The sequence below is a fragment of the Stylophora pistillata genome, chromosome 14 (genome assembly GCF_964205215.1).
Source record: "Stylophora pistillata chromosome 14, jaStyPist1.2, whole genome shotgun sequence".
Taxonomy (NCBI): domain Eukaryota; kingdom Metazoa; phylum Cnidaria; class Anthozoa; order Scleractinia; family Pocilloporidae; genus Stylophora; species Stylophora pistillata.
The window spans coordinates 12,947,379-12,959,221 of NC_142532.1; the positions used below are offsets into that span (position 1 = coordinate 12,947,379).

Sequence of the window (11,843 nt, forward strand, 5' to 3'; positions counted from 1 at the left end):
TAGCTATCACTGGCTATCACTGGCTATCACTAGCTATCACTGGCTATCACTGGCTATCAGAGGCTATCACTGGCTATCACTAGCAATCACTAGGTATCACAGGCTATTACTGGCCATCACTGGCCATCACAAGCTATCACTGGCTATCACTGGCTATCACTAGCTATCACTGGCTATCACTGGCTATCACTGGCTATCACTAGCTATCACTGGCTATCACTGGCTATCACTAGCTATCACTGGCCATCACAAGCTATCACTAGCTATCACTGGCTATCACTGGTTATCACTAGCTATCACTGGCTATCACGGGCTATCACTTGCTATCACTGGTTATCACTGGCTATCACTGGCTACCACCAGCTATCATTAGCTATCACAGGCTATCACTGGCTATCACTAGTAATCCCTAGCTATCACTTACTATCACTGGCTATCACTGGCTATCACTAGCTATCACCGAGTATTACTAGCTATCACTAGCTATCACTGGCTATCACTTGCTATCACTGGCTACCACTAGCTGTCACTAGCTATCACAGGCTATCACTGGCTATCACTAGTTATCCCTAGCTATCACTGACTATCACTGGCTATCACTGGCTATCACTAGCTATCACTAGCTATCACTGGCTATCACTAGCTATCACTAGCTATCACTGGGTATCACTTGCTATCATTGACTATCACTGGCTACCACTAGCTATCACTAGCTATCACAGGCTATCACTGGCTATCACTGGTTATCCCTAGCTATGACTGACTATCACTGGCTATCACTAGCTATCACTAGCTATCACTGGCTATCACTAGCTATCACTGGCTATCACTAGTTATCCCTAGCTATCACTGACTATCACTGGCTATCACTAGCTATCACTGGCTATCACTAGCTATCACTGACTATCACTAGCTATCACTGGCTATCACTAGCTATCACTGGCTATCACTGACTATCCCTAGCTATCACTGGCTATCACTAGTTATCCCTAGTTATCCTTAGCTATCACTGACTATCAGTGGCTATCACTAGCTATCACTGGCTATCACTAGCTATCACTGGCTATCGCCAGCTATCACTCGCTATCACTAGATTGTATTATTTTGTTACTTTCAACTTGTATTTTGCAGAAAGGTGTAATAACAGCGAAATTCAAACAGCTCTTCTCTTCAAAATGAAGCAGACTAAACCCGAAAGAAAAAATTGGAAAAGGAAAGATTAGAAGGTTATTCTTCCTTGGAAAAATTCAACACTTTTCTAGAAAATGAAAAAACAGAGGACGATAAACCATCGGCTTTTAATACCGGCCTCTCATTTACTCAAATAATTTTTCAATACCGCTTCGAGGCAGAAACATCTTCGTTTAATTAGTCTTTACTGGATGCTGGAATAAATTACAATTCAAGGCAATTGACTAAGTTTATTGCCATAGACTTAAGCTAGAGTATCTGTTTTTTTAGTCAAGATATTTTTATTCAAAGAGCTTTTTGTTCCCTTTTTCTTTTTTGCTCAAATTCTTACAATCGTATACCTCTCAATGGATTTCCTGCCTGGAATTCTATTCTTCTTCAGCCATTCGTGGTTTCGGCAGATTCTACTTTTCAATTGTCGTTTTCTTAAGGCTATTGACTTGTTTTCTTTTTCCTTTCTCATTCCTATAGTGGTCAAATTTCGACTAAATCTAAGGGGCTTTTTTTGCTTATGATTTCTTTTATTATTATTATTATTATCATTTATTTTTCGTCTTTTTGGCATAAACTTATTTTTCCTATTAATTATATTGGAAGGATTTGTATTCACGTATTGTGAAGACCATTCACGCATTGGTCTTCACATTCATAGTCGCCGATGCTCCAGCCAAGCACACAATTAGGATGCCATACCCATGTTCAACCTTGACCGACGGAGGCCTACCACCATTTGCTGAAAGATGTTAAGGCAGAATTCATCAAAATGGTGGAAAAAATTCAAGAGCTTACAACGAAAGAAATAGTAGTTTATTCCATCCAGCTAGGAAAAGTACGATAAGAATTTCTCCCAGCAAATTCATGATAGGAGCGAAAAAATAACTTTTGCCAGGAACTTTAAAAACTTTTGCCAAGAAATTTTTCTTAGCCTTGTTATAAAGCAGGAGCTGAATTCCCACTCCGATGATCAATTTTTAGATGATTTTGCTTTTTCCGCATTAAGAAATATACTTTTACAGCAGCAATTCAAAAGAATTATAGGTTCCTGTTTTACTATAGAATTTTTGCCAGGAAAATGAATTGCGAATAAAGCAACAGAATTTTTCAATCTATACAATACCAATTTCTCGTATTTTTAGTTTCCCAGGAGATTATACCAACAGCTTTTTCACCGAACAGGTCCCGACGCAGCCTTCGACCGCTCCTGAAAAATGCGAAGAGCTTTGCTTGTGACACAGGCACGCCAGGCTCAGAATCAATAAAGTAACATTTATTTGGCATACAAGTTTGTAACAATACGTTCTGGTAATATGGATGAAAAAATCATGCCATAACTAAATACGAGTCTAACTCTTTGTTTTGTTAGAACCACTAAAGATCCTAACTTTTTGTCAAGGTTCGAGGTTTTCATGTCGAGGGCGAGGGTAAAATTTTCGAGGGTACCTCTTTTTTTTAATAAAGAAAAATTACACCTAATTTAACTAAAATAACTAAACTAATTAAATAAAAATGAGGTAGTAATAGGAAGTGGATAATCCCAATAAGTTGAACAAGACGCTGATTAAAATTCAAGATACGTGCCACTTTTTCTTGTTGGCAAGAGTCAAGTAGGAATATACTCCTTGGGGAGTGACGCCCAAATAATTAAAAATCATAATAAAATATGAAGAAAGAAACGAGTGTTAAGAACATTTTAAAATACAAATAAGTTTCAAATAAGTTTCAAATAAGCGTTTCTTAAATCAGTTAAGGGTAAAAAAATTTTTTGCTGACGTTTCGGTCGCAGTCACGGACCTTCTTCTGGGGAAGTGAAAGACAAATTTCACACGAAAAACACAGATATATAAGTAAGACGCTGATTAAAATTGAAGATACGTGCCACTTTTTGACTATACTCCTTGGGGAGTAACGCCCCCTCGCCTCGTTCCAAAGAAACGAGTGTTTGTAACATGACTACAGCACACGTGATTTTTGCCACAACCCACCCTATGAGTATCGCTATCATATTCAAGACATTACTAAAAAATGACTTTGTCAGACACCAAACCCGCCCCTAATTCCTGAATTCTACACTCTAGCGAAAATACACAAGCCTGCACCAGTCGGCATACCGATAGTATCGGGGTGCGATGGCCCTACGGAGAAATTATCATAATTTGTCGACAAACTCCTTGGATTTGCTTTCTTGATTGACAACAATTGTCTACATGCACAGCCTTCAACTTTAACCTGTTCCGAATTTTTACATCTCGCAAAAGGTTTTTAACTTCTGAATAACCTGTGGATTTTGTCAGCCTCCAATCCACGATTTCTCTATTCTCATTTAACAAAAGTAAAAGAAAGCCGAATTGTTTAACATAGCGACCATCCGTGTCGCGATAACAGCCAATATTTTTTCCAACCTTAAACGTGTGATCTAAGGATAAGGAAGTTGCTTCGATCTTTTCCATTTCTTCCCGGTATAACAGCCTCGTTTCCTCGAAACGATCCAAGTATATTCTGATTAACTGGGAATCAGAGGGAAAAGAGAATATCAGGTCCTCGTAAAAAATGATGCTTTCTTTGTCATTGCGATTTTGAACACCTGAGGTTTGCTTTGATGATAAGTAAGAAAGAAAGCGTTTATTTCTTTCCGAAAACTTTCTGAAATTCAAGTTTGCTATGATTTCACTTATCTGTAAAAAGTTATTACCCTCCAAAACCAAAGTCTCCACTAAATTAATGATATCCATCGTGCAGCAAGACTTGTGATATTTCTTGAAGGGAAAAAGGTTTGAAATAGAATCAGGTAGAAAATTCATAATTGCTGAAGATCCAGAGAGGTAAGAACACTGCTTGTCAAAACCTTTGTACGTGCATCTGTAATAACGTTGGACAAGGATGATGTTACCGCCCAAATCATAGACCATTCTCGGGTTCAGATAGCTCTTTCTGTTAATCACATTCGTCCATTTTTGGCCAGTCATCACGGCACCGTGTTTAGGACATCTTAATTGCAATTGGAAATGTTCGATGGGCATCCAAATGAAAAGTTTTGGCAGCAAAAAGTTTCTTTGTTGAACCAGAAATATTTCTCCATCGGCAGCCATTCTTGCCCTTGTTGGTGGTTGAATTACATGATCAAACCGGTCGGCTTGCATATCTTGTTGAAACGAGCACAAAATCTTCTCTACGTAACTTTGTACTATGTCATCAAGGACAATAGAATTTACCATGAAAAAATTCAGGTTTAGAGCAAGTAAAAAATGTATGTGCGCCATTCTGTGCCGCCTGAGATGATAACTACCAATGATAAAAATCTACATTCATACTGCAAACAGCCCCTTTCACTTTTTGTTGTAGAAATTTGGGTGTAATTATTATTTTAGTAAACGTGCTTGTTACCGTATTACGCATACGTTAGGAATTTGGCAGCTTTATTTGACGCGTTACTTAGTTAATTACACCTATTGTGTAATAATAGGGATCCCAAGTAACGGCCACTGCGGTTAGGCTTCTTTCATCAGATTTCCCGTGAGTCACGATTAGGGCTGTTCTTCTAACAAAAGTCCTTGTCACCTTGTTGCGCATAAGTTGGGAATTTTGCAGTTTCATGCCAGATTCCTTGCGCCAAACCCATTATTAATAAAATCAACAATTCCAAACGATTAAAAGTACAAATAAACTCTAATAAAATTAAAAAAATATCAAATATCAAATATCAATGTTAAAGATGAAGATCCATTCTGGGTACTATATACATCTCGAAAATAAATTTGATACCAAACAAATCACGTACTCATACGTGAAACGGCCGGAAAATATCAAACATATACAACACCTCTGGTTTCAGAGCTAATGATAGAGGAAAGACTAGTGTAAAGTCACTGCGGTCAGGCTTCCTTTGTAAGATAATATCAGTCACGATTATGGCTGTAGTTAGATCGAAGTGGCCGGTTGGAAAATATGGACTGGAATCTGGACTGGAATCTGGACTGGACTGGACTGGACTTCACTCTTTTTGTAAAATATAAAATTTAATCGAAATTGGGTATCATTTATCTGTATGAATAAATAAAATCATGAAACAAAAAACCAAGATTTGACTGCCAAAATTCAGTTTTACCCTACATGTTCTATAGACCTACTATAATACTATTTCTTTAGTTGTAAGCTCTTGAATTTTTTCCATCATTTTGATGAATTCTGCCTTAACATCTTTAAGCAAATGGTGGAAGGCCTCCGTCGGTCAAGGTCGAACATGGGTATGGCATCCTAATTGTGTGCTTGGCTGGAGCATCGGCGACTATGAATGTGAAGACCAATGCGTGAATGGCCTTCACAATACGTGAATACAAATCCTTCCAATATAATTAATAGGAAAAATAAGTTTATGCAAGGGTAAAAGCCTGCAAGACAAAGAAATTGAAGTCTGCAAAGTTTTTCAAAAGATAATTTACCTTAATCGAATTTGATCTCACTGTATCAATTTCTTTTCCTCTTACAATCCGTGTAAAATCCTCTTAGAGAGTTAAAAATTGTAATTTTAATGCAAATGATCGTCAATCAAGTTTCAGTTAAATCAAAACGGCAGGCCTAACGCGAGTGCAGTTCTCTAAAAATCACCGCATGGAAACTTTGTTGAATATATTGCCAAAAAGAAGAAAAATAAATGATAATAATAATAATAATAATAATAATAATAATAAAAGAAATCATAAGCAAAAAAAGCCCCTTAGATTTAGTCGAAATTTGACCACTATAGGAATGAGAAAGGAAAAAGAAAACAAGTCAATAGCCTTAAAAAAACGACAATTGAAAAGTAGAATCTGCCGAAACCACGAATGGCTGAAGAAGAATAGAATTCCAGGCAGGAAATCCATTGAGAGGTATACGATTGTAAGAATTCGAGCAAAAAAGAAAAAGGGAACAAAAAGCTCTTTCAATAAAAATATCTTGACTAAAAAAAACAGATACTGTAGCTTAAGTCTATGGCAATAAACTTAGTCAATTGCCTTGAATTGTAATTTATTCCAGCATCCAGTAAAGACTAATTAAACGAAGATGTTTCTGCCTCGAAGCGGTATTGAAAAATTATTTGGGTAAATGAGAGGCGGCTATTAAAAGCCGATGGTTTATCGTCCTCTGTTTTTTCATTTTCTAGAAAAGTGTTGAATTTTTCAAGGAAGAATAACCTTCTAATATTTCCTTTTCCAATTTTTTCTTTCGGGTTTAATCTGCTTCATTTTGAAGAGAAGAGCTGTTTGAATTTCGCTGTTATTACACCTTTCTGCAAAATACAAGTTGAAAGTAACAAAATAATAAAATCTACAAAGTCAAGAGCTGCCATAATTTCCCACCAAATTAATTAAGAAAAGGCGGAATTTCCGAAGCGCTGGCGAGGTAAGAATGGTTTCATGAATGTTCCTTTTAATGTCTCTAGAGATTTTATTGGCAAGCTATTGAAGGTTATTGCTATTAATTTTGGATAAGAGGGCATTTTGGGGTTCTGTTTTTAATCTCTGTATACCACCATTCTGGATTTTCGCGCCAAAGATGTGATTTGAATTCTGATTGGTTTAGACATGGATATCGCCAGACGTGCACAACCTCAATGCCAGTGATAGCCAATGATGGCCTGTGATAGCCAGTGATAGCTAGTGATAGCGAGTGATAGCTGGTGATAGCCAGTGATAGCTAGTGATAGCCAGTGATAGCTAGTAATAGCCAGTGATAGTCAGTGATAGCTAGGGATAACTAGTGATAGCCAGTGATAGCTAGGGATAGTCAGTGATAGCCAGTGATAGCCAGTGATAGCCAGTGATAGCTAGTGATAGCCAGTGATAGCTGGTGATAGCCAGTGATAGCTAGTGATAGTCAGTGATAGCCAGTTATAGCCAGTGATAGTCAGTGATAGCTAGGGATAGTCAGCGATAGCCAGTGATAGCCAGTGATAGCTAGTGATAGCAAGTGATAGCTAGTGATAGCTGGTGATAGCCAGTGATAGCTAGTGATAGTCAGTGATAGCCAGTGATAGCTAGTGATAGCCAGTGATAGCTAGTGATAGCTAGTGATAGCCAGTGATAGTCAGTCATAGCTAGGGATAACTAGTGATAGCCAGTGATAGCTAGGGATAGTCAGTGATAGCCAGTGATAGCCAGTGATAGCTAGTGATAGCAAGTGATAGCTAGTGATAGCTGGTGATAGCCAGTGATAGCTAGTGATAGTCAGTGATAGCCAGTGATAGCTAGTGATAGCCAGTGATAGCTAGTGATAGCTAGTAATAGTCGGTGATAGCTAGTGATAGTCAGTGATAGCCAGTGATAGTAAGTGATAGCTAGGGATAACTAGTGATAGCCAGTGATAGCCTGTGATAGCTAGTGATAGCCAGTGATAGCTAGTGATAGCTAGTGATAGCCAGTGATAGTCAGTCATAGCTAGGGATAAGTAGTGATAGCCAGTGATAGCCTGTGATAGCTAGTGATAGCTAGTGGTAGCCAGTGATAGCCAGTGATAGCAAGTGATAGCTAGAGATAGGTAGTGATAGGTAGTGATAGCCAGTGATAGCCAGTGATAGCTAGTGATAGCTAGTGATAGCTAGTGATAGCTAGTGATAGCTAGGGATAACTAGTGATAGCCAGTGATAGCCTGTGATAGCTAGTGACAGCTAGTGGTAGCCAGTGATAGCAAGTGATAGCCTGTGATAGCCAGTGATAGCTAGTGATAGCTAGTAATAGTCGGTGATAGCTAGTGATAGTCAGTGATAGCCAGTGATAGTAAGTGATAGCTAGGGATAACTAGTGATAGCCAGTGATAGTCTGTGATAGCTAATGATAGCTGGTAGTAGCCAGTGATAGCCAGTGATAACCGGTGATAGCAAGTGATAGCCTGTGATAGCCAGTGATAGCTAGTGATAACCAGTGATAGCCAGTGATAGCTAGTGATAGCCAGTGATAGCCTGTGATAGCCAGTGATAGCTAGTGATAGCCAGTGATAGCCAGTGATAGCTAGTGATAGCCAGTGATAGCCTGTGATAACCAGTGATAGCTAGTGATGGCCAGTGATAGCCAGTGATAGCCAGTGATAGCCTGTGATAGCCTGTGATACCTAGTGATTGCTAGTGATAGCCAGTGATAGCCAGTGATAGCCAGTGATAGCCAGTGATAGCTTGTGATAGCCAGTGATAGCTAGTGATAGCTAGTGATAGCTCGTGATAGCTCGTGATAGCTCGTGATAGCTCGTGATAACCGGTGATAGCCAGTGATAGCCAGTGATAGCCAGTGATAGCCTGTGATAGCCAGTGATAGCTTATGATATCCAGTGATAGCCAGTGATAGCCAGTGATAGCTAGTGATAGCCAGTGATAGCCAGTGATAGCTAGTGATAGCCAGTGATAGCCAGTGATAGCTAGTGATAGCCAGTGATAGTCTGTGATAGCCAGTGATAGCTAGTGATGGCCAGTGATAGCCGGTGATAGCCGGCGATAGCCTGTGATAGCCTGTGATAGGTAGTGATTGCTAGTGATAGCCAGTGATAGCCAGTGATAGCCAATGATAGCCAGTGATAGCCTGTGATAGCCAGTGATAGCTTGTGATATCCAGTTATAGCCAGTGATAGCCTGTGATAGCCAGTGATAGCTAGTGATAGCCAGTGATAGCCAGTGATAGCCAGTGATAGCTAGTGATGGCCAGTGATAGCTTGTGATAGCTAGAGATAGCTAGTGATAGCCAGTGATAGCTAGTGATAGCTAGTGATAGCTCGTGATAACCGGTGATAGCCAGTGATAGCCAGTGGTAGCTAGTGATAGCCAGTGATAGCCTGTGATAGCCAGTGATAGCTTATGATATCCAGTGATAGCCAGTGATAGCCTGTGATAGCCAGTGATAGCTAGTGATAGCCAGTGATAGCCAGTGATAGCTAGTGATAGCCAGTGATAGCCAGTGATAGCTAGTGATAGCCAGTGATAGTCTGAGATAGCCAGTGATAGCTAGTGATGGACAGTGATAGCCAGTGATAGCCTGTGATAGCCTGTGATAGCTAGTGATTGCTGGTGATAGCCAGTGATAGCCAGTGATAGCCAGTGATAGCTAGTGATAGCCAGTGATTGCCAGTGATAGCTAGTGATAGCCAGTGATAGCTTGTGATAGCCAGTGATAGCTTGTGATAGCTAGTGATAGCTAGTGATAGCTAGTGATAGCCAGTGATTGCTAGTGATAGCCAGTGATAGCTCGTGATAACCAGTGATAGCCAGTGATAGCCAGTGATAGCCTGTGATATCCAATGATAGCCAGTGATAGCCTGTGATAGCTTGTGGTAGTAAATGTTAGTACATTAACAGCGGGTAGAGGAGTCATCTAGGACATATGATGTTGTATACATGAAGTCTTTAATACATAGTATTAATAGGTATTAGTTATTGGGACCTGTTATGGCCCTTACATGGACGCTTTACCATCGAACAGGCATCTTCCTTGTTACCATCTTATGTATGCTACATTCAATTGTCCACTACTTCACTTGGTACACTTGAATTTTCCTCCTGCTTCGCTGGGGTCAATTTGGACCCCACGAGGAAAATGAGCGCCACGTTTACACAGTCCTCTGGAATCTAAATGTAACATTTGCATTTAAAGCAGCTAACACATGGAGACAAATTGTTGAAATCTCGAAAAAATTGTTCAACCATGTGAGTTATGGTAAATACTGATTATCACCTGGGGTCCAATTGGACCCCGGTTGGTAGGATGAGGGTTAAATGTTGAGTACTCTAGGGGATTTCCATTAAATGTCTGCAAATCTGGTTTAACGATTTTCACAAAGGCTGGCAGTATTTTCTCAAACAACTGATTTGTCTTCAATGTCTGCGTGCTAAGGTTTCCTGCGGCAGAGGTTTTCAACTCAGCTTGAACTTTAGCAATAGATGATTCACATCTCTCTTTTTTACAGGGTTGACTAGAGACGTTTGTAACGACCTCTGGTTTAATGGATTTAATTTCCTCGTTGTCAGGTTTTTCGACAACAGTTTTTTCAGTAATTCCTAGGTCTAAGCGCAAGACCCGATCGTTCACACTGTCTACAGGTAATTCATTCAACTCTTCATCAATACCGCCTTTATTCTACATACCTTCTTCCTGGGCGATGGCATCTTTGAACTCATATTCCAATCTTGATTCTTCAGCTTTCTTTTGAAGTTCCAAAAGCTTTGCATGCTGCTGTTGTTCGGCTTGCAGAAACTCGATCTCATTTGCGAACGTTTCCTCGGCTATTTTAGTTCAAGGGCTAACTTCTCGGCTTGCAATTTCTTTCCTAAAAGAGAACGTTTACTTGAAGTAGTGGACTCACTTGGCGCAAACAGTCGTGGTGTTATGTTTTCTCCTTTGTTCGAGGCACTCATCCTAATGCAACTTGAATGGATCTTCACAGTATTCAACCACACGGCTCGATAATAATAATTCACGCAGTTACATGTACACAAGTGACTTACAGCTTGACTTGGCGATTTTTCACTTTACTTCGCTCAGGATCCTGCTCAAAGGACCAAATGTCAATGACGAACGACATTTGTACTCGGCTGGTTCGATATTTGTTTATTTTAATCACTTTACTCGCTTGCGATACTCCAAAACTCAACTCGACTTGCTGTTGAAAAACACTAGGCCATGGCCCATAACAACGAACCGACCTGTCAATTCACATAGCAACGCAAAAATAAATAGATAAATAAATGCACAGGAAGTGGGAGGGACAAAAATACTTCAACAGAATGGAGTAAAATTTGTTTATATTAACTGAAAAGAGGAGTTTAGCAAGTCATTTTGCACGATGTTTGAAACAGGCCCTATTCTTTTTAATTTTGTATGCAGCGAGCAAAACTTTCAAGGAGAATTTGCCGAAAAGTGAAAAATAATTGTAGCCTGGCAAATAACTGCTATCGTAGGGTCCGTTTTATGAAACGGTATAAGTTCATATTGGACTCGTCGAAACACTGCACCTCTCCCTTGTACCACCCTGGTTCCCAGGCTGTGCCCTCCAGGTCTTTCTCGGTCCACAAAACCTCCACTTGTTTTCCAGTTTCAAAATACACTCTTCCATCTACCTCTTCTTGTTCTAGAAATTTAACTAGGCGTCTCCTTTTTCTTTCTGGTCGAGTGTTAATATTACTACTGGGGGTTTCTATCTTTGTCTGGATTTTATGCTTTCCTCCATTTGATTTGACATTGCTGTTCTTTTCCTGTTCACCAACATTTTGCTGTGATGTTTTTTCTTCTTCAACAAGGATGGCTTTGAAAATGAAAAGGGCCTTTTCTGAATCTCGTTGTTTGTTTTTCTCCAGGGGTAAAGGCAACCTTGGTTTCAATGTGTTCCTAAGGCAGGATGTTCTGGTAGTACTTGTATTTTCCTGACCAAGAGCAAATTTTCTTTTGCGATGAATGTATTTTATATTAACTCCTTGAGTTTTCCGTATCTTTATCGCTGTCTCTATGATGTGCAGCACACACAAACGTTCCTTGGAGAAGGCAGCTTCTGGATAACCAGCCTTTATAAGGCCTACCCTTACGATTAGTTCTTCCTTTGTACCCACTTACAAAATTTCATTTTTCCTTAAAATGGCTCTTAGTCGAGCATCAGATAGTTTAATTAGTCCTGCACTAGAATTTGGTATAGATTCGATGTTT

General features: G+C 39.5%; 1 pseudogene; it reads right to left on the bottom strand.

Annotated features, from left to right (window-relative positions):
* The window catches only part of LOC148716602 (uncharacterized), a 16,935-nt pseudogene extending 6,374 nt beyond the window's left edge, over positions 1-10,561 (bottom strand).
* Positions 10,562-11,843: the final 1,282 nt, after the last annotated feature.